The sequence below is a fragment of the Mustela erminea genome, chromosome 13, assembly GCF_009829155.1.
Source record: "Mustela erminea isolate mMusErm1 chromosome 13, mMusErm1.Pri, whole genome shotgun sequence".
Classification (NCBI taxonomy): domain Eukaryota; kingdom Metazoa; phylum Chordata; class Mammalia; order Carnivora; family Mustelidae; genus Mustela; species Mustela erminea.
In genome coordinates, this window is record NC_045626.1 from 37,157,742 (window position 1) to 37,179,198 (window position 21,457).

The 21,457-nt window shown below is 41.8% G+C and overlaps 1 long non-coding RNA gene across 1 annotated transcript; it reads right to left on the bottom strand.

Annotated features, from left to right (window-relative positions):
- Nucleotides 1-5,963: 5,963 nt before the first annotated feature.
- On the bottom strand, nt 5,964-19,844 carry LOC116572472. The gene is made up of 7 exons (XR_004278348.1): nt 19,810-19,844; nt 18,124-18,334; nt 17,793-18,047; nt 12,880-13,785; nt 12,440-12,564; nt 9,784-9,874; nt 5,964-8,399 (listed from the first exon to the last, which is right to left on the bottom strand). It is a non-coding gene; the product is annotated as an uncharacterized LOC116572472 (long non-coding RNA).
- Between the last annotated feature and the right edge of the window lie 1,613 nt (nt 19,845-21,457).

Below are 21,457 nucleotides of genomic sequence, written 5' to 3' on the forward strand. Positions count from 1 at the left end.
ATAATGATTTGTCGTGTCTGGATCGTCACATACATTACAAGGGCTGTTTCTTGTAAAGCTTATATGTTGTCTGTAACATCAATAAATGTACAGTGAATGGTTGAATAAATAAATGAACAAATGAGTTAGATACATGATTAAAATTATTTGAGATTTTTTTTGTTTCTTATGCTCAAGAGAGAACTGCTAAATAAGAACCTGGAAAAATTTAAAGTAAAAACAAAAGATGTTTACAGCTTGAGAATAACTCTGAAAATGTATTTAAAATTTCTGGGCTTCATCTTCAAACCACATTTTAATCAGATGCCTTCTTTGGCCTGGATACTCAGATGTCACCCAAGGGGTAAAGTGCATTAAAAGGATTTATTTTCAAGGAAAATGCCTAGAAAATGCCATTTCAGACCACTGGGGACAGGGCAGAAATGGCTTAGGGATCCTGTAAAGGTCCAAGGAACTAATTTTTTTTCACGTTCAGGAGACATTAGACCTCTTTATGTAACTTAAAGGCAATGCTGTAGAAGCATAAAACCTAATAGCAAAAGAAAAGTGCTCCTTGGTGCTTCTGTATGGATTAATAGTTTACATTAGGATTATTGACGATTTAACCAGAGAGAAATGAATAATGCAACTGAACGTTCCCTTTGTAAATTAGAGCCTTCGGATAACTGAATCCATTGAAACTTTGACATGATTTTTATTGAAACAGGTTAAATTCAGGGTCATTGATGGGTCTTTTCAAGTAAAAGGGTTATCTTAGGAAATAACTTCCCACCTTTTCTTTTTTAAAAGATTTTATTGATCTATTCATATGTCAGAGAGAGAGGGAGAGAGTGCACAAGCAGGAGGAATGGCAGACAGAGGGAGAAGCAGGCTCCCTGTGAAACAAGGAGCCCATTCCAGGACCCTGGGATTGTGACCTGTGACCTAAGCCAAAGGCAGATGCTTAACTGACTGAATCACCAAGCACTCTCTTCCCAAAGTTTCTTACTGTAATGTCAACTTGAGCAGCATTAAGCCTTTGTGGCCCTAAAGTCTAGGAAGGAAATAAAAATCATGTTTTTATTGCTCCATTCAGAAATATTAGGAGTAACGAGCCTTTTTGAGCCCTTGCTGTGTGCCAGGACACAGGCAGTGCCAGGTACGTTGCTAACTCCATACTATTTTACCTTATTAATTCCTCGCAGCGTCCTTTTGAGAGTTATTCCATTATTTCCATTTTACAGATGAAGAAACTAAGGCACAGAGAGGTTAAATCAATTGCCTGAGTCACAATGTTGCACAGTTATTAGGTGGCACCAAAGTCCTGTACTTAGCCCATACAGCACACAGGTTTCTCCCGAATGGGGATATGGTCCTCTACTCTTTTCACTGTTTCTGAGGCTAAGGGGACAAGTGGGACTAGTACAGGGCTCGTTCCTCTGAGCACTTTTCCATCAGACACTGTTTTTCTCCTTGGTCTACTATGATTGGTCAGGAGGCTGGAGGGCATATCTTTTCCCCAGAACACTTTGCTACCCACAACTCCAATTTGGGTTGTGACCTACTGTTGGGAAATAAGGAATTTATGTAAACTACCTACTCTCCCTGCTATTCAGAGGACTACATTGTCGAGATATCTCATATATCAATTTTTTCATGAGTCTCCGTGTGATAACATTTTTAAAGGGACCACATGTTTTGTCTAATGTGACAAACATTAGACAAAAAGAAGAAAAGAAAGAAAGCCAGAGTCTGGCTTTCATTTAGGTTTAGTGAGTATCTGGAACCCTTTCCCAAAAGTGCTTTCAGCACAAGTGGTTGGATCATATTTTTTTTTTTCAGTAGCTCTCAGGTATATACAGAGAACTATATTATTATATGAATTTCATCTTTGTGGTGAATGTTAAGTGAGTAAAGAGCTCTGGAACTACCAGAGTACAGATTTGTGCCAGTAACAATGAAAATAACAAATAATCTAATTAAAAATGGGCTGAAGACATAAACACATTTCTCCAAAGAAGACATTCAGATGGCCAACAGACGCATGAAAAGATGCTTAGTATCACTCATCATCAGAGAAATCCAAATCAAAACTACAAAAGGTATCTCCTCACACCTGTCAGAATAGCTAAAATCAAAAAGACAAGAAACAACAAGTATTGGTGACGATGTAGAGAAAAAGGGACCTTTGTCCACTGTTGGTGGGATTGCAAACTGGAGCAGCCACTGCAGCAAACAATATGGAGCTTCCTCAAAAAGTTAAAATTAAAACTATCCTACGATCTAGTAATCACACTACTGGGTATCTACCCTCAAAATACAAAAACATTAATTCAAATAGACACATGCACCCTTATGTTGATTGCAGCATTATCTATAATAATCAAGATATAGAAGCAGCCCGGTCCATTAATAGATGGAATGGGTAAAGATGTGTTTTTGTGATAGGCACTGGGTGAAATACTCAACTAATGAATCGTTGAACACTACATCGAATACTAAAGATGTACTATATGTTGGCTAATTGAACATAATAATAAAAAATTAAAAATAAAAAGAAGATGTGTTATACATACAATATTATACATAATGGAATATGTTGTATATATAATGGAATATGTTACATATAATGGAATATTACTTAGCCATAAAAAATGAGATCTTGATAATTTGCAACAACATGGTTGGAGTTAGAAAGTATAATGCTACAATAATTAAGTCAATCAGAGGAAGACAAATACCATATGATTTCGCTCGTATGTGGAATTTAAGAAACAAAACAAATGAGCCAAAGGAAAAGGAGAGTCACACAAACCAAGAAACAGACTCTTAACAATAGAGAACTGCTGGTTACCAGAGGGAAGGTGGTGGGGGAGGGGCATGGTGAAACAGGTGATGGGGATTACTCATCACTTGTTGTGGTGAGTAACAGATATTGTATGAAAGAGCTAAATCACAATCTTGTACACCTGAAACTAATATGACACTATGTTAACTATACTGCAATTAAAATAAGAACTTAATAAAAGAATAATAATAAAAAAGATTATGTTTAGCAACTGAATTTTGATAATGTTTATACAATTTACAAAGTACTTTTATTAGTATGTTGTAGAAACAGTTTGTGAGGTACACAGAGTGAGCCTTTTATAGATGAGGAAACAGATGAAGAAATCTCATTACATTACAGGACTTGACAGAGACAGCTGAGCACTCACCTTTTGAGTCCTGGCTGAAATCTCATAGCTCCCACATTCCAGCCCTTGACTTTCCTAACCACAGAGCTGGTCTCCCGAGGAGGCGGAGAGAATCAGAGGGTAAGAGGGCTACGTAATGCCGTCATGAGTTATTGAAAATTTATGTGTGGGAAGCGTAATGGACTTCACAGCTCTGGGTTTGGTTGCTGACAGGTTCTACTTACTGACGGAGGGTTTCAGATTTTCCTGTGTCTCTGCCTCTCTCTGTCTCTTCCTTTCTGGAATTGACTTGCTACAGCAACGTATGATTCATTCACTAAATATTTACAGCTCTCTAACCCACTTGCCTGGGGAATTTTCTTCCCCTGATGCCAGCCTGGCCCCGCTGGATTCTCACGGTAAATTCTGAGGGGAGGAATGATAGCTTTGGGTATATTGTTGGCAATTCAGTACTGCCTGGCTCCTTTGCTGACTTAATTGGCATTTTTATTGGGAGCAAAAATTTACGTTATTGTACACATGTTATAAGGAAGGCATTATGCAAGGTATTTGGGGTGAGCAGGAAATGAAAATGCAGTAAAACTTTCCTGAAGGGCTTTTTAGTCTAGTAAAGTCATTTCTAGGCCTAAAAATCATGTGCTGACTCATTTTTTTTTCCTCTCTGAAACAATATAGATTATCCAGTGCTCAAAGACACAGTGCATGTGTTCATTTATTTAATAAATACTGGGTGGCTATTATGTGATCAGGCAACATCCTGCCAATGCCAGCTGGGGGCGATGGAGCCCGAGACCGCTTATCCCCTGTCTTTTACAAATGAGAGAAATGATTTTAAAAGAAACAAAAATAAATAATACGGTACAAGTTATATTATGCATGAGGAGGCAATAAAGAAAAAAAAAAAAACACCCAAGCCAAACCCCACAAAAAGAACTCAACAAGGGGCTAAGACATGGAAAAGCAGACATGAAGAGGAGATTTTTTTTTTCTTTTTTAAAGATTTTATTTATTTATTTGGCAGAGAGAGAGAGAGAGAGATCACAAGTAGGCAGAGAGGCAGGCAGAGAGGGAGGGGTAGGCAGGCTCCCCACTGAGCAGAGAGCTGGATGCGGGGCTCCATCCCAGGACCCTGAGATCATGACCTGAGCTGAAGGCAGAGGCTTAACCCACTGAGCCACCCAGGCGCCCCAGAGAGGAGAGATCTTTAAGCAGAATGTTCAGGAAAGGTGTCTCAGAGCAGGTGACCTTTAAACTGAGACATAGTGGGGACAGGAACTCGTCTTGGGAAAAGAGGGGAGGGGAGGACATCCTGGGGAAGAGCGTAATCTAACACGAACTCAAACCAGCAAAAGCAGAAGGGAAGTTTGGCTGCGTGAGCAGGAAGTCCAGGGAGCGATTACATATCGGGCATGGCCAGAGTCAAAACCTCAAATGACACAGGCCACCCCGGTCCTGCTCTCCACCTCATGCCTCTGCTCTCTGGAGTCTGTATGTTTTAAAAAGATGACTCGTGCTGCTCTGGGGAGAATGGGTTGTAAGGTATAAGACTTAAACTTCAGTAATTACTTCAGAAACTTCTGTAGCAATCTGGGTGGGATAAGACAGTGGCTAGTATTAGGGAGACAGCAGTTAGATAGAAGTGGACAGACAGACGGCATTTCATTTTGGGGGAGGGTGTGGTAAAGCCAGTAGGATTTACCAACAAGAAGTGAGAGAAAGGAAGGAATAAAACACGATTCTGAGTTTTTGAATTTGAGTACTGGATGTCATTTGTGAAGATGGAGGATTATATGTGGGAAGATTTGCAGAGGGATGGTTTGGAGGGGGAAAGTCAGGAGCTCTGTTTTGGCCATGTGACGTCTGAGCTGCCCGAGAAGCACTCAGACGGAGGTATCAAGGGCCCTGTGGTCCGTGGAAGTGTGAAGCCCAGAAGAGCAGCTTGGTGACAAGGTACACTTTTAGGGTCCTCGGCATGCCGCCACTGGCAAGGACACGACTGTGTGGGGAATGAGTGTGGTGAGAGATAGGGTCCAGGGCAGGGTCCTGAGAAACATCTGCGAGAAGGTTGAGAGTGGATTGAGAAGGGGCGGTGAGGAAGTGGGGAGACCAGGAGAAGGCCACAATGCGGACGCCAAGAAAGTGTGTGGTCTCGTGGAGTCGGGGATGGACTTGGTCAAAAGCTCCCAGAAGGGAAGGGCAATAAATATGGGGACAAACGCGTGGGCTTTGACAACTAAGTCTAGCAGTTGAACGTGGACTCGAATCTTGCAATGCTGAAAGGCACAAACAAGTTCATAGCTAGAAGGGACAATACTCTCTTGTGGGGCTGTGATCCTCTGGAACCACTTCCAAAACACATTAACGTTTATTACTGCTTTTCCCACAATGTCTCTATGTGGGGTGGCAGGGCAAAAACTGTTATTACCATTTCACAGAAAAAGAAGTCGAGGTTTAGTGTGGCAAAATTTTATAGCTGTGCGCCCCCAAATTCCTGCCGTCCCAGGCTGGACCGTGCTTCTCAGTCTCTGGTTCCTGTCCTTGCCGGCTCCACGGCCATCTGTCTTGTTCTCGACATTGGATTAGAGCGGAAGTGAGGATGCGTCCCTTTCCCGCCAGACTCTTACAGAGCGGGTGGGATTTTCCCATATTCTCTTTCCCTTTCCAAGAGCAAGAAGCAGAGGACTTTGATGCCCTCATGGATGGAAGGATTTGAAAGCTGGAAGAGTTGGGATCTCTGAATCACCATGGGAGGGAAGGCTGCCTGCTCCCGAGGAATGCCGATACCGAACTGTGACGAGCAAGTAGCAATATTTTATTAACAGTGAAGTTTTGGTGTTTGTTCTACAGCTAGTCTTATCTTAACGAATGGATCTGGGAATATTAAGTGTCTTGTAGAACCTCCCATAGTAAGTTGTGGTGACGTCATCACCAGAACCTAGATAACCCCTTGTTAAGTCTGCTGACAGTCTCCACTGCCCGGGGTACCCCGGGATGTAGGGACAGAGGATGCTCTGTATAGGAAACTCTAAAACTGGGGAAGTGGATAGTTGCACCAAATGCTCATCTGAAAAATAATGTTTCAGATTTTTGAAATAGATGAAACAAAGGGACCCATCCTGGGATCCTTCTCCATCTGTGATGTAAGACAAAATAGCCTCTATTAGCTGCTTAATGTCATGGTTTTTGTGGTCTGAAACTGAAATGCACTCCTAAGAGTAAGCCACCAACAATGTGCATAACATTTTATCCCAGATGGCTCTGTCCTTTGCCAATTTTTTGTGGAAGTCAACAGCTTGTCTGGGAGAATGCCTAAATACCCTTCCCAGGTCAAAGTTCTCCTGCCGTAACAGCACACTCATGTGTTTTGCTCTAAGAAGAGAACAGCACGGTAAGGAGAGAATCATTCTAGACTAAAGTATAATTAGTCTTTTCTATAAAAAAGGGGGAAAATCCCCATTCTAACAAAAGTATTCAATACCATTATCCAAGGGGTGATGATCCTCATTCATGGATAATGATCAAGAATTTCTTGTTACCAGGTTTGGGGTTAGTACTATTTCTGATGTTTTCTTCTGAAACAATTGCCAGTCTTTGGAGGAATGATACCAAAAACTTCCACGAGTGACTCGTCATTTTGAAAAACAGTTTCCCCGTTCACTAGTCTCTGTCCGGAACAGCAGTTTCCTGCTCTCGCTTGCACCCAGCAGAGAACCGTTGCTGTCTTGAACTGGGTACCAGGAAAAGAAGTTGGAGATTTTCCTTTCAACTCGAACTAACTTGTCATGGGTTTTCTGTGGTAGATTTGGTGACTTGGGGGACATCCTAACAGAAGAGGGAGTGGGTTGGTGCACAGAGTGCAGCAGAAGAGTAAATGTGGTGTCCTGGGGCAACTTCGAGAAATGTCCTGCCCAGTCCTATAGAGACACATGCTAGTAGTTTCTCCTCCATGCCTCATTCCTCTGCGGTTATGGCTTCTTTTAAGTGCAATGCTGCCTCTTCTCTTCATTGTATGAGGCAGTTTTCCCTTTGCATGAAGAGAGGTCACGGGCAATGGGCAGTCTATAAGCCACTCCTCCCTCCCCGAGGGATGGGGGAGACTGAGGCAGAGCCTCTTGGGTCTTGGGTGTGCGGGGGGTGTGTCTCTGAGGTTAGAAATGGAAGCATGGAGTATGGGGAGTTTGTTGGAACAGAAGTTCCCACATCAGAGAGGGTCTAGGCAAGCTGAGGTCCCCAAACCTGAAAAGAGTCAGAATGAAGCAGAGATCAAAGATGGGCACTGAAGTTAACTGTGTGGAGTCAAGTGCTCATGAAAGAGGGTTGCCTCCATTTTGACCCCAAACTTTCTAGTTGGGTTCTTCTTTGCAACTTGTCTCTTGGCTCAGGAGGAAGACCCTAAGAGCAAAGCATTGCCTGGTGGGCACGGAGACTGCCCCCTCAGCGGTAAGGGCTGCCCTGAGCCAGCAAGACCCTCCCCATGCTGGAGTCTAAGGCCTTGATGAATCTGACCTTCACTGCCCACCTGTGCGGACCCACCCACCTTTGCCCCCCCACCCCCCTTCCTTATATAGACCTGGAAGCATTTTTGGACCCTTCCAGTTAAGTCTTTCAGACACTAGCCGCTGTTTTCCCGTGTCAGCTCCCCTGAAACTAGTTCCTTTCTTGTCTCACCACACTCGCCTCTCTGCCTTTGGATTCTGTCAGCGGGGAGCCGGCCCAGCCTGGTCTGTCTGCGCCCCTGTGCCCCCCGCTACACTCAGAAGGAAAAATCGATATAAACAGAGTAGGACCCAGATCTAAGCCACTACTTAATTACCAAAATTTGCTCTTGCTTATTATTTTTTTTGAATGATAGTTCCTTAAAATAATTTCTTAGAGTTCCTAATTCTCTTTAAACCTTTCTAGTCTTAAATTACTTTTAGTGTGTGTGTGTGTGTGTGTGTGTGTGTGTGTGTGTGTGTGTTGTGTAGATATATCTCCGTATGGGGAGATCTTTCAGGGTTCCAGTATGAGACTCCAAAAAGCATTCTCTCTGCTGTGAAAGGGGCCAGGGTTTGCTCTGATGTCCTTGCTTCCTTCCCTGGGCGGTGGGATCACTGTGGGCAGCTGGAAAGCAAAGCACTGAGGCGTTGGGAATGTGCATCCAGCTGGTAGCCGAACTGAAATTCCGATCAAAGGCATGCTTGCTGCTGTTGAAGAAGCCCCAGGAAACGGGTGGAGGAAGGTCTGCAACAGAGAGATTACAAAGCCCTAGGTGAGGTAGCACTAGAGATTTTGAGATTAAGATTTGAGATTCTTTTGCTAGAGGTGGTATCCAGGAAAGATATGCAATGAAAAGATCAAAGTTGTTGTTGTTGTTGTTTTTAATCAGTTTAATTCTCTTATCTCTGGATGGCTACCATGAGGAATACAAAATTGTTTTATTTAACTTAAGGAGGAAAAAAACCCCCACAACAAAACCTCTAGCAGTTACTTCCAATAGTTTGCCTAAAAAAGCTCATTAACCGATGGTACCTGACATCCCAGAGCACAAGCAGAGGCTGACTTCAAAGCTCAGGGTTACGGACAGCTTGGGCTCACAGGCAAGTGGGGGATGGGGGAAAGGGAGGGGACTTGAAGGGGTTTCTGAAGAGAATTTCTAAGAAAAGAAAGAAAGATAATAGGAAACTGCTGGAGGCACAGGATCAAATCCAAGTGCCCAGGAGGGAAGCTGGGAAAGTTTGTCTCCTAGTCAACCACCTGCCCCTCCCTTGGTTTTTGAAACTATTTACAGTCAAGTTTAATTCAATTTTACTAGGATTTAGGTTAGTGGTGGGGGGCGGCTGGGGGGGTTAGTTGTATAGGGGTCTAATTTTACTTTTTGGAGTGACCATTATCAATACAATAAACACAAATAGCCTGGATTAACAGAAAAGGTCTGTGAGAACAATTGTGGAAGAGACACAAGTTGACTCTCTAGGGTATTTTTTTCTCCTCAAAATGATACTTAAATGATATTCCTAGTATCTCTTAAGTGAATGCTGTTTTCCTCAAGATTATCCTTTATTCAGTGCTTGAATGTTTGTATTTTCTTTAGTAAATACAACACTTACAGTAACAGAAGTAAAAAAAAAATTGGTTGAGTCTGAAAGAACATGTTTAGGAAAAGAAGAACCCCCCCCTTTTTTTTAAATAAGATTTTATTTATTTGAAAGTCTCAGAGAGAGGGGCAGGCTCCCCACTGAGCAGGGAGATCTGAGTGGGGCTTGATGCTAGGACCCTGAGATCAGGACCTGAGCCTAAGGCAGATCCTTAACCAATAAGCCACCCAGGCACCCCACAAAAGAACCCTAATAAAAAAGAAAGTAATGGTCTCATCAGTTCCTTCCTTCTTCAGATTATTGATGTGACTGAGTCTTGTATTGTCCCCCTTCCCTGTTAGTTAGAGACCACCCCTGAGGAAGATGGTGTTGACTCCTTAGTTTTCTAGTCCCAAAGATGCATTCAATCTGCATCACCAATGATGACAAGCCTAGCAAACAGATTTTTTTTTCTTTCATCTTCTCCTGTACTTTGTTCTGAAAACTGGAGTTTTAGCCAATATGAAGTTTATCTACAGGTGATTACTTACTACGGCCCAGGCCTTTGAACAGATTAAACCTGAGGAATCCTTATGGCTGTGGTTTGGAGCTTGCTGTTTCCCTTCATTCAGAAAGTCCTGGCTGAGGAACAAGAGGGTACACAGAAGAAGAATTTGGCTTTCAATGAAGCTTCTGGTCTGTAGTTCATTGGATGCATGGAGAAACTTTAGCTTTTATTTAATTCTACCAGACCCAGAGTTTAGTTTGAGTGCACACAAAAAAGTAGAGAATGTATTGGCCAAGAATAAATGTCTTCTAATAATATCAGCTTCTGTTTCCTGTTGGGCTTCAGGCTTCATGTAGGAATATTCAGAACTTCTGATAGTAAATGATTTCCATAATGAAATCCTTCATTTAAGGATGTGGTAAACTGGCTTTTAGTTTGCAGAGTACTATTTTTTTTTTTTAATTTCAATACATATGATTCTTTGCATTTGTGAAATGAATTATGATGATTCTACCACAAATGCTGAATGAGGTAGTAGAATTATAAACAATACCTTCTCTCTCTCTCTCTCTTTTTTTTTTAGATTTTACTTTATTTATCTGCGAGAGAGAGACAGAGAAAGTGTGATAGAGGGGAGGGTCAGAGGGAGAAACAGGTTCCCCACTGAGCAAGGAGCCCCAGCTGCTGGATTCCAGGGGGGTTGGGGGGAGGTAGGATTTGATCCTGTGACTCAGGGATCATGACCTGAGCCTGAGGAAGGCGCTTAATCCACTGAGCCACCCAGGCACCCAAATGATGCCTTCTTTAGAGTGCATCTAGCTTCTTTGAGCTGGTAAAATTTGAGTTGGAAGTAGGTTAATATGAGAAGGGACAAATAAATACATTTCACCGAAGCTAGCTATGGACGTCTGTAAAATTGCTTAGAAAGGTGTGGTTGCTAAGCATCATATTAATTTTTGTTAGTTTTCCTTCCTTAGTTTTCCTGAAATTATTATTTCTTAGACTTTTTAAAAATCGTTTTTTATTTTTTTTATTAACATATGATGAATTATTAGCCCCAGGGGTACAGGTCTGTGAATCACCAGGTTTACACACTTCACAGCACTCACCATAGCACACACCCTCCCCAATGTCCATAACTCAGCCACCCTCTCCCTAGGCCCCCCTTATTTCTTATACTTTACATGTTAGACTATTTTATCAAGTTTGCTGAGGCTGGTTAGTGCAAGTAAGAGAGAAAGCAACATTTTCCCAGTATAAATAAGTAGGTGAAGAAATAAGCAAATAAGTAAAAAAGTGAGTGAGTGAGAGCGCCTGGGGGGCTGCGTTGGTTGAGCGTGTCTGCCTTCGGCTCGCAGCTCAGGGATTATGATCCCAGGGTCCTGGGGATCCAGTCCGGGTGCAGATCCCTGCTCAGCAGGGAGCCTGCTTCTCCCTCTCCCTACTCCCTGCTCATGTTCTCTCTCCCAATCTTTCTCTCTCAAATAAATGAATAAAATCTTAAAAAAAAAAGGGAGTGAGTGAATAAACACATGAATAAATAAATAGAAGTTATACTGAGAATGACCTCTTCAGATAATTCTTGGAGTGATTCGACTCTCATACTCTGAGTGGGTAAGGAGCCCTCGTCCAATACAATGCAGCTGTTTGAACTTGAAGAAATGTGTTCTTCCCTAAGCCTCAACAAACAGTATATAATATATCCAGCTCCACTAGGTGGTTTACAAATGTATTATTTCTCTTTCCTGTTGCTCTTATAGCCCACACGGCTTAAGAGGTCATTAGAGAAGTTACAAGGAGATAGGGGCTTAAGATCACAATCCTGCCACCTGGATAGATAGCATAACTGTTAGGAAATGTCCTAGTTTTTCCAAGACTCTGTTTTCTCATCTATAAAATGGAGATGATGATAAACTCCTCGTCAGAATGGTCCTGCTGATCAAGCCTGACAATGGTGATTCAGGAGGACCTCGAAAGGCAAAGAGTTATAGGAGGCACCGTCGGGGGCTGTAACCGTCCCTTTTTCGCAAAGACAAAATGTGAAGGCGCGACTTTTGGCATTAAGTCCACTAGGTTACTTTTGTTACGGATTTGGAGGTCATGGAAACCTGGTAGTGAATGCCACTTTATGCTTAGCTCATTTCTCTCTCTCTCTCTTTTTAAAAAATTTTATTTATGTATTTGAGAGAGAGAGAGAGAGAGAGCACGGGAGGGGAGAAGGTCTGAGGGAGAAGCAGACACCCTGAGGAGCTGGAGCCTAATGCGGGACTTGATCACGGGACTCGATGGTGGGACTCGATGGTGGGACTTGGGGATTGTGACCTGAGCCGAAGGCATATGCTTAACCGGCTGAGCCACCCAGGCATCCCTGACATCATTTTTCTTAAAGATGTACTAAGCTGATCAAAGCAAATGATTAGAAGGAGAATTATGTTATAGAAATAACAATTAAGATAATAGTGCACAACTTGGAATCCAATTCTCCCCCTTGGGGTTAAAAGCCAGCGAAAAACAAAACATAGAAAACCTGTTGTGAGAGGATAAGGAAGAGTGAGGAATATGGACCCCAGTGTTTAAATGCTTCGACAGCGGAGCCGTGAAACCCTGGTGTGGAAGCTTAACAAAGGCAGGGAGGTGATGGACATGACCAGACGGGGTTCTCACTGGGGTGACCCACGTGTCCGCACTTAGGTACTTACCTGTGTAAACATCTGAAATATTTACTCGTTCCTGTAAGAGAATTTGAGGACTGTTTTAACTGTTAGGTGAGAAGGAGAGCGGAAAGGCCACCGGTTCCATCCACTTATATCAACTGTGGTTCAGCCTAGGAGACAGAGAAATAACTGATTAACACCAATTAGAAAAAACGAACCCTCCGATGAACTAATGAAATGGGTCAATCCTCCTCTTCCCCCAGTGTCTCCCTTGGAGGACAGTCTTGCAGAACGCCCAATTTAAGCTACTGTTTCCCAACCAGTAGAAAACCCAAGCGCCTCCCTCATCAGACTACCCAGGGCTTGGCCTGCCCATTCCCAGTTTTCTACGCTACTCCTCTGTAGTTGCAATAAACAAGGATTTCCAGAGCAACCGGCCAGGAGGGGAGAGATGGCTTGTTTTCAAACCCAAAAAGGACACTCACCGTGCTTGTGGAGGGAACTGGGGTTGGGTGCGGCGAGGGAGCCTATGCTCAGAGGTCCAGGATCTGGCGCAGAAACACTGTGACCATTGTCTTTAGAGGCAACAAAAGGGGTTGTTGAAAAAGCAAGCTTTAATATAAAGCCAAAAATCTGTGCTTGTCATTTTGTGTTTATTTGGCATTCAAGCATGGCAGTCATTCTCAGCTCTCTCTGCTGGTTATATTTAAAGGAAGGCCCGTCGCCACGGAACGGGAGCCAGCTTCCAGTATCTCACTCTTAAAAAAAAAACAAAACCAAAATCCCACTATCGTTTCCACTCCTATGTCCTTTGAGTTCCTATCTGAACCTTCGGGGCTGGTGAGTGACAGGTCAGTGGGCTCCGCACACCAGAGCCTTCTAACCCTTCTGGACAGTTCTTTGATAACTAGATACACATTTGTGTGTGCTTGGAGGAGGGGGATGCATTCCTTTGCCATTAGGTCAGATTTTCCTATGCACACACACACACACTCTCTCTTTCTCTCTTTGTGGTTCTAGTTGGGTAGTTCTTGTCAATTGGCAGGAGGAGGGGACTGTAATCATTGTGTCCTTTGTTCCAGTGTCCTGGTTAACAGTGACATTGGGCCTCTGGCTTAGGGGAAACCAAGTTAACCTAATCTTGAACATCAGAGGAACTTGGTGGAATTAGGGTTATGTAACTGCTGGGCAGCATGGGAGCTGGCAGGCTGGTGATGGAGGGGTGTGGGTAACTCGCCAAGAGGCAACGGTCACTTCTCTGTTAATCGGTGCTTGCAGAACAGACTCATTTTTCCTATGGTGATCCATTTAAGAACAGCCTCGTTCATTAAAGTGAACCAATGTCGCTGACTTCGTAGAACAGGGGAAGGGAACAGATGACAGAAAATTCTCTGAATGTAAAAATGAACTCAGATCAACCTTACATGCCAATGGTGAATCGCAGTTTTTCACAGTGTGTTTCATTCATATTACTTTGGATGACTATATAGCTATATTTATAGTTTATCAATTACTTTATTTGATCATCACAATAAATCTGTAAAGAACGAAAATAGGCACCTGCACTCTCCATGTTGAGGAGAAGTTAAGGGATTAGCCCGGGGCCCAAGAAGCTGGCCTGCCAACCAGATCCCCTGATTAGGAAAGCCGCCTTCTTTTTCAGTGTAACAGCTGACTTCACGGAATATTGACCCGTAGCCAAAACTTAATGATTCAAGAGTTAAAATACAATAAGATGATAACATGTCATCCTTTGAAATATCCTCAAGGTACATTCTGATTCAGCAACTCACCCAAGTTCTGACGAGAAAAAGAACAAATGCTGGGGACTGTCATTGCTGCTTCCTGTGGGCGCAAGAAGGAGCACCCTGTTCCCCCTCATTCAGACCCCTTATTTTGGCTGTTAAAACCTGATTTTCAGGGACACCTGGATGGTTTGGCCAGTTAAGGTCTGTCGTCAGCTCAGGTCATGATCCCAGGGTCCTTGAATTGAGTCCAGAATCGGGCTCCTTGCTCAGCAGGGAGCCTGCTTCTACCTTTCTCTGCTCCTTCCCCTGCTTGTGTTCTCCCTCTGACAAGTAAATAAATAAAATCTTTAGAAAACAAATAAACCAACCAACCTGATTTTCACTTGACCTTGGTAGAGCCCTTCACTTAATTCTGTCTTGAATAAATCTAGGGTGTCTTATCCCTCAAACCTTACATTCGAACATGACCCAAATGATGTCATCTCCTTTCATCCATGTTAAAAATGTTCACCATAATGGATCATCTCAGGCTAAGTGCTGTTGGAGTTCCTGGCCTAGGGAACCTACTCAAAATCCTTCCTTCCTTCCTTCCTTTCTTTCTCGCTTTCTCTTTCTTCTCTCTCTCTCTCTCTCTTTCTTTCTTCCTTTCTTTCTTAGATTTTATTTATTTGTCAGAGACAGGGGGAGAGAGAGAGAGAGAGATTGCACTAGCAGGGGGAGCTACAGGCAGGGAGAGAAGCAGGCTCTCTGCTTGCAGGACTCAATCCCAAGACCCTGGGACCATGACCTGAGCTGAAAGCAGCCGCTTAACTGACTGAGTCACCCAAGAGTCCCTCAAAATCCTTTCTTAACCAAATTTCAGAAGACCCAATGAAAGCTGAAGAATGTAACTATAGGATCTTATGATATCCCAGTCAGTCAACCAGATGGTTAAAGCATAGCTATTCTGTGAATAACAGTCTTGATCTATAAAGGAAAAGCCTGGTGACTCCTTATATCTTGAAGAAATTAGTTATTCAATAAGTATTCATTCATGGCGAACAACATGACTGGATTATTTCTTTTTGGGGTTTTATTTTCCCAAACACCTTTACAAACTGATATTTTGTAGAATATTGAATATAAATGTTTAAGAGACTCAGTAAAACTCTGGTTCTGAGCACTTCCTGTTTCCAAAATTGTGTTTGTTTTCCAATGAGAATGCATGGTTATCCATTTTCAAACTCTGGTTTGCGTGGATTTTAAACAAGTCTCCCCTGGAGGTAGGAATGCCAGGGCAAGAATTAACCAGATTGTAATCTTTGCGCCTGGCAGTCTGACATCACTTGTAAACGCTGCCAAAATTCCTTTGGAAGCAGATGTTCCTAGAGGGGGAAACGGGAATCATTTAACCTCATATTTATTGGTTAAAAGCTGATTCATGGGAAATACAAGAACTTAGGTTACGATTCCAAACAATTCACTAGAGATATACCTTTTCAGAGAGAAAAAACATGGTTACTTTTTTTTAAAACATTTTTTCCTCTCTCCCAGAATTACTCATGTTTTAGTCATACTTTCCCACCTACTCAGTGTCCGGGAGGGCTTCTCATGCATTTGTCCCTTTCCCATTGCAATAGCTTCCGTGTCAGCACGTAGGTAATTTATAGATTTTAGTAATTTTCCAGTTGCTAATCTAGCACCCAAATATTCACTCCAGAGGGTGCCCAAGTGGCTCATTTGGTGAAATGACAGACTCTTGATTTTGGCCCAGGTCATGATCTCAGGGTTGTGGGATTGAGCCCCAGGTGGGACTCTGCCCTCAGCCTGGAGCCTGCATAAGATTCTCTCCCTCTCCGTCTCCGTCAGCCCCTCCCCGCCCACTCACATTCTGCAAACACACAGGGGTGAACTCTCTCTCCCAAAGAAAACAAAAACAAAATATAAACTTCAAGACCTCTTTCTTATATTTGTATATTGTCTCTTTAAGGAAAAAAGAAAGTGGTCCACAGGACCAAGTTTGTTGATAACTTACAAGCAAGGAATATAGTGGGGTCCATGGCAACACTGAGTATAATGGCCTTTGGTTACTACCATGAGTGAGTGTGTATTGATACATGTATCAGGTGAATATTACCTCTCATTAAAAAAAAAAAATCAAGATTTTTAATGTTTTTTTTTTTTGCTTTCAAGGAACACATGCAATTTGGAACATAAAGCTGAGTGAAACTGATGGAAGACTAATTTGTACTTGTCTAAAGCTCCAGCCAGTTACGATTTATGTTTTGGCAGTTCCTATTTCTTCATTGGCAGTTACCATTAAGCTGAATGAGTAATCAACTACTGGTAGGGATGTAAGTTCATCCAGAGGTGAACTCTTTAGGCAACTGCTGAAGCGTCTTACCCAGGAAGTCTTGGGGACCTTTTGTGTAATTTGTGGTGTGTTCTGTAGTTTTTCTGCGTTATTAGAATTTGCTTGTTATGTATTTCAAAACTTGAAATATGTTAGAAAAACTTTCCTCCAGAAATTGCAGGATAGGGGAATTCTATAATGCCATATATAAATCCCACTAAATGTTAGTAGCTATTCCAGAAATATCAAGCTCTTTTTTTTTTTAAACTTGAGAACACAAGCCTTTATAGCATGTATCTGATTTAATAAATGGAAAGATCTCTATAGATACTCCCTCTTTAGAGTTCAAGCTTGTATGTTTATTTCCAGAGTCTGTTCCAATACCCCATTGATGTTACGATGGAAAGAATGAGCACTGGGTAGAAGAACAAAATGCAGAAAACAGGGCCGAGACTTACCTCCTCTCTCTGAGTCCGTGTCTGAAAAAATTGATTTGCTCTTAGATGAACCAAATAATGCCCTCTCTTCAAAGAGGGCAAGTTACTGCCTGCTCAAAATTTCTGAGGTAGCTTCAAGAATAAATTGATTAACATGGTCAATCACAATTGTTGTTTTTTAAAGCTTAATATCAGTTATGCCAAAATTCAGGATCACAGGCTCTTTTTAGCATCCCTTGAGTTTTTCTTTAAAGATCTTTCTTTCTTTCTTTTTTTAAAAATTTATTCATTTGACACTGGGGGGAGTGGGGAGGGGGGTTGGGAGAGGGGGGGGGTGGGGTTATGGACATTGGGGAGGGTATGTGCTTTGGTGAGTGCTGTGAAGTGTGTAAACCTGGCAATTCACAGACCTGTACCCCTGGGGATAAAAATATATGTTTATAAAAAATAAAAAATAAAAAAAAAATTTATTCATTTGACAGACAGCGATCACAAGCAGGCAGAGAGGCAGGCAGAAAGAGGGCAAAGCAGGCTCCCCCCTGAGCAGAGATCCCGCTGCTACAGGGCTCCATCCCGGAATATGACCTGAGCCGAAGGCAGAGGCTTTAACCCACTGAGCCACCCAGGCACCCCAGCAATCCCTTGAGTTTTGAAAACTCTCTTTAACATCAAGATATTTAAATGATCCTTATCTACAGGTCATCTCATTTTTAGAAATCCAAAAGTGAACCCACAGATCATTTCAGATACCCTAAGGGAATTCTGCAGCTAATCCCATCCTGGCAGGACATAAGAATTAAACCTTTGATTACAAAGATACACCCATGGTAGAATAAGCATTTTCTGTCCTCCAAATACCCAGCTCTAGAATATTCTCTTACTTGGTTTACGATGCAGAATTTGCCTGAGATTTGCTGCTTGCCTGAGTGCCCGAGTATCTCCTTACTTGCTGTCTTGGGCGACCAGTTGCTCCGAATTGACTGGGACTGAGGCATTTCTCAGGACTCCAGACTTTTTGTGCTAAAACTGGGTCAGTCTCAGGCAAATCGCTGAATCACTTTCTGAGCCAAGTCTTGGCTGCGTTATCAGGTATCTTTACAGCCTGGAGGTCAGCGTACAAATCAGCATCCCCACATCTGAGAAAAAGCAACATTACTACATAGTTCTCAGCACATGGCGGGGTCTCCTCAACCTCCCCATTCTAGTGCTTACCAGGGTCCATTCCAAATAGATTTTCATCTCTTCCAAAGCTTCCATTCAAAATTCTGGCTCTGACTATTGACATTTCCAAGAGTGGCCTGAGGAATGATGCATCCTCCTTATTTTCTTTATTTCTTCTATATTTATTGCTCAAGCACTTTGCACCAGGCAAAGGGTTAAATGACGTCAATGAGGCAGACCCTGCTCACCACAGGCATAGCGTCTGGTAAAGCAAATATGGAAACCAGCAATTATTTACAAAGCTTTGTCCCTTGGTCAGGTCCAGCCAAGACAAAGCTATCATCCTGGAATAAATTCTGTTAGCTTAACACTCCTCACTGTTACAGACTTGCAATTTAGCATTATGCTAATTGGTCATATGAAGAATGACTTTGTGCTTTTCTTTTTAAGAAAAAAAAAAAAAAAGCGAAGACGGTCTCTTACACCATGCAGTCTTCACAATGGCTGAAAAAACATGTCTGTGCCCTTGAACAAGGGTGCTTGTTTGTGGTGGACAGTGGGAGTTGGAAGCAGTTTTTAGTACCTCTTCTCAGCCTTGTAGGTTTTCTGGTAACATTATACTGTTCCTATCATCTAATTAAAATATTTGGATCTCTTTCTATCAAGGAGGATTCTTGGCTGTCTTTGTAATAGAGGGGAAATACTTCTCTTTTCTCATATACTAACCCTCCCAAGGGAGCATTTTTTAAAAGACTATAAAGTATTTTGGTTTTCAGAGGACCATTGTTCCCAAATTGGCTGTGAACCAGGGAAAAGTTTCTTGCCCTAAGCTGCTTCAGTGTCCTACCACCGGACCTGCCCCATTACTCCTGACTTTTGCAATGAAGTCTTAGGGAAATATTTGTAGCGGCGGTGTGGGGATGGGTGGTGTTGGTTTTTGGTCTATTTCACAGCCTTACTTCAGAATCTGACATCTTAGAAAAACTTGGTACTAAAAATTCTCTTTTTACCTTTACCTACCCTCCCAGTTTTCCCTTACTACCTTAAATAATGTGTAAAACAAAAAGTCTTCAGGTTTAATATATGTTGCTAGGGCAACCAGGGAGAGCCACAGGAATTAAACTAAAGCCAAGGAACTGAGCTCAGCTTCTTGGGTGAGTCTTAGTCTTGGCTGATGCCAGATCTAGCAGGAATGAGTTGAAGTCTATTTAGCCCTGGACGGAGCGAGAAGCCTCTTTTCTGAAACTCCTCCGGGAAGCACACCATCTTGCCACAGTGGGAAATTGCTGGTGTGTCCCTTCTGTTTCTTGTTTCATGGAATGGCCAGTCTTTTTCCCATATTGGCCTTCTCTGCAGACGTTTTCACAACAAAGACAACTCTCTAGGTCATCTTTCTGGATGACTAAGCCATTCTGAAATGGGTATCGTGAGGATTAAATGGAGATAGGACAGGTTTTTTGAGAGTTATAAAGAATTACAGAAATGTTAGTTATTTTTTGGAATTTGGGAAGAAAGAAGGATAAGAGGAGGGGAAGAAAGGAGAGATGCTACATTTTTGACCTTGAGTTGACCTGAGGTGGTGCTGGAAGGAGGGAAACCTCACACAGGCAGTGAAACATGGTCCCGCTGGGTATTCTAACTACTTGTCAAGTTTGCCTCGAAATGGTCCTAAAAATGGAAATCCTTCCTAAAGAGACATTTATTTTGTTGTTGTTCAGAAAATGAAAAAGGGGGTACCTGGGTGGCTCAGTTGGTTAAGCATCCGACTCTTGATCTCAGCTGAGTCCTGATCTCAGGGTTGTGAGTTCAAGCCCCTATGTTAGGTTTCATGCTGGGTGTGGAGCCTACTTAAAACAAAACAAAACAACAAAAAACAACAAAAAAGCATTAAAAATAACAACAACAAGATAGTTAAGAAGTTAGTGGAAAGAGTCAAATCTGGTATGTTTTACAAAAGGCCCAAATGTATACAAGTTTTCTATCGATTAGAAAAGCAATTTAACTTCATGAAAACTCACTTTGAGGTAGAAAGACACATTACTTTTGAACTTTATCGACTATTTCAATCATAAAAGTAGGCCATGTTTATGCTAGATTACGCAGAAAATACAGATGGAAGTTTGTTAAAAAATCCATCATCTGAGGGCAATCACTGTTATTACCTTAAAGTATTGCCTACCATTTTTCTTAAAATTATGTTCACTCGTCATTCTTCCGAAATTCCCTTTATTGGAAACAACTAATTTCATACTTTTTTTACTCTTTTGGTATTTACCTCTAAATACATGTTTACATTGTTATGTATGTTATTCTGTGTTTACATATGTTACTGTATGTATTACATTTTCACTGTATTGTAACTGTATGTTACCATATGGGATTTAAAGGTGAGATTCAAAGTTGAACTATATGGTATGCTATGATTAATTTTCCTTTTTTGGAACAACTTGGCAATTAATGATGATCTTGATCTTCTTATTTATTTTTTAGGTGTAAATGGGTAGATCCAAGTTTTGTCAGCATGGAAGTTATACAGTATTGAAAAACCACTACAAAACAGAATACAAATTATATATTTTCAAAAGGTGGAAGGAACCAGGATTCCTAAATCAGAATTTGGAGGAAAGTCATATACATATCAGGAACTTTCCTTTTGGGCTTTATGTTATACACAATTGTTATTTTATATGGGTTTGATTGTTTTAGCAGCTAGCATGGTATTATTTAATTTCTCATCATAGTCCATCCCTTATCTAAGGTGCTATTTTTTTTCCTCTTTGTTTTGGTCTCTATGGCTCATAGTAAATGCTTTTCTCAGGTGTTTGGTTATACTAGGCTGTCTGCTCATTTGTAAGAGTCAGGGTCTAAAGAGCTAATTAGTAGTCTTAGTGTATGACCTTTTCTGTAGGGTACTCTGGTTGGCCCCATGTCAATATTTTTAGGGATTTTTTGGGGAGGGAGGGAGTTAGTAGATTTCCCAGAGAGAGCTCTTTCAACTTTTATCTGAAGAGTGAATTCCTGGCTGCTGGTGTTCTGAGCATTGAGTGGAGAAAGCCAGTTGGAGGGTCTCAGAATTTGGTATTTATAGGATCACTGAATCCCTCTAGTATAACAATAGTTTAATTTCTAGTTTTTACATTCCTAATGATGTTGATAGATTTCCTTATATTTGTTTTTAAGTTAAATATATTTTTGTGTGAGTATTCTGCCCCCATTTTGAGAACAAGGATTGTAAAGTTCACAGGGGAAAAAGTGAAAGGAGCTGACACAAGCTGAGGTTCCAGCATGTTCTGGAACCTTGCTGGGTGCTTTACATGCATTGTCTCCTTAAATTTGGCTCTCAAAACTACCCACACAGAGTGTCAGACAAATACACATTGCTATA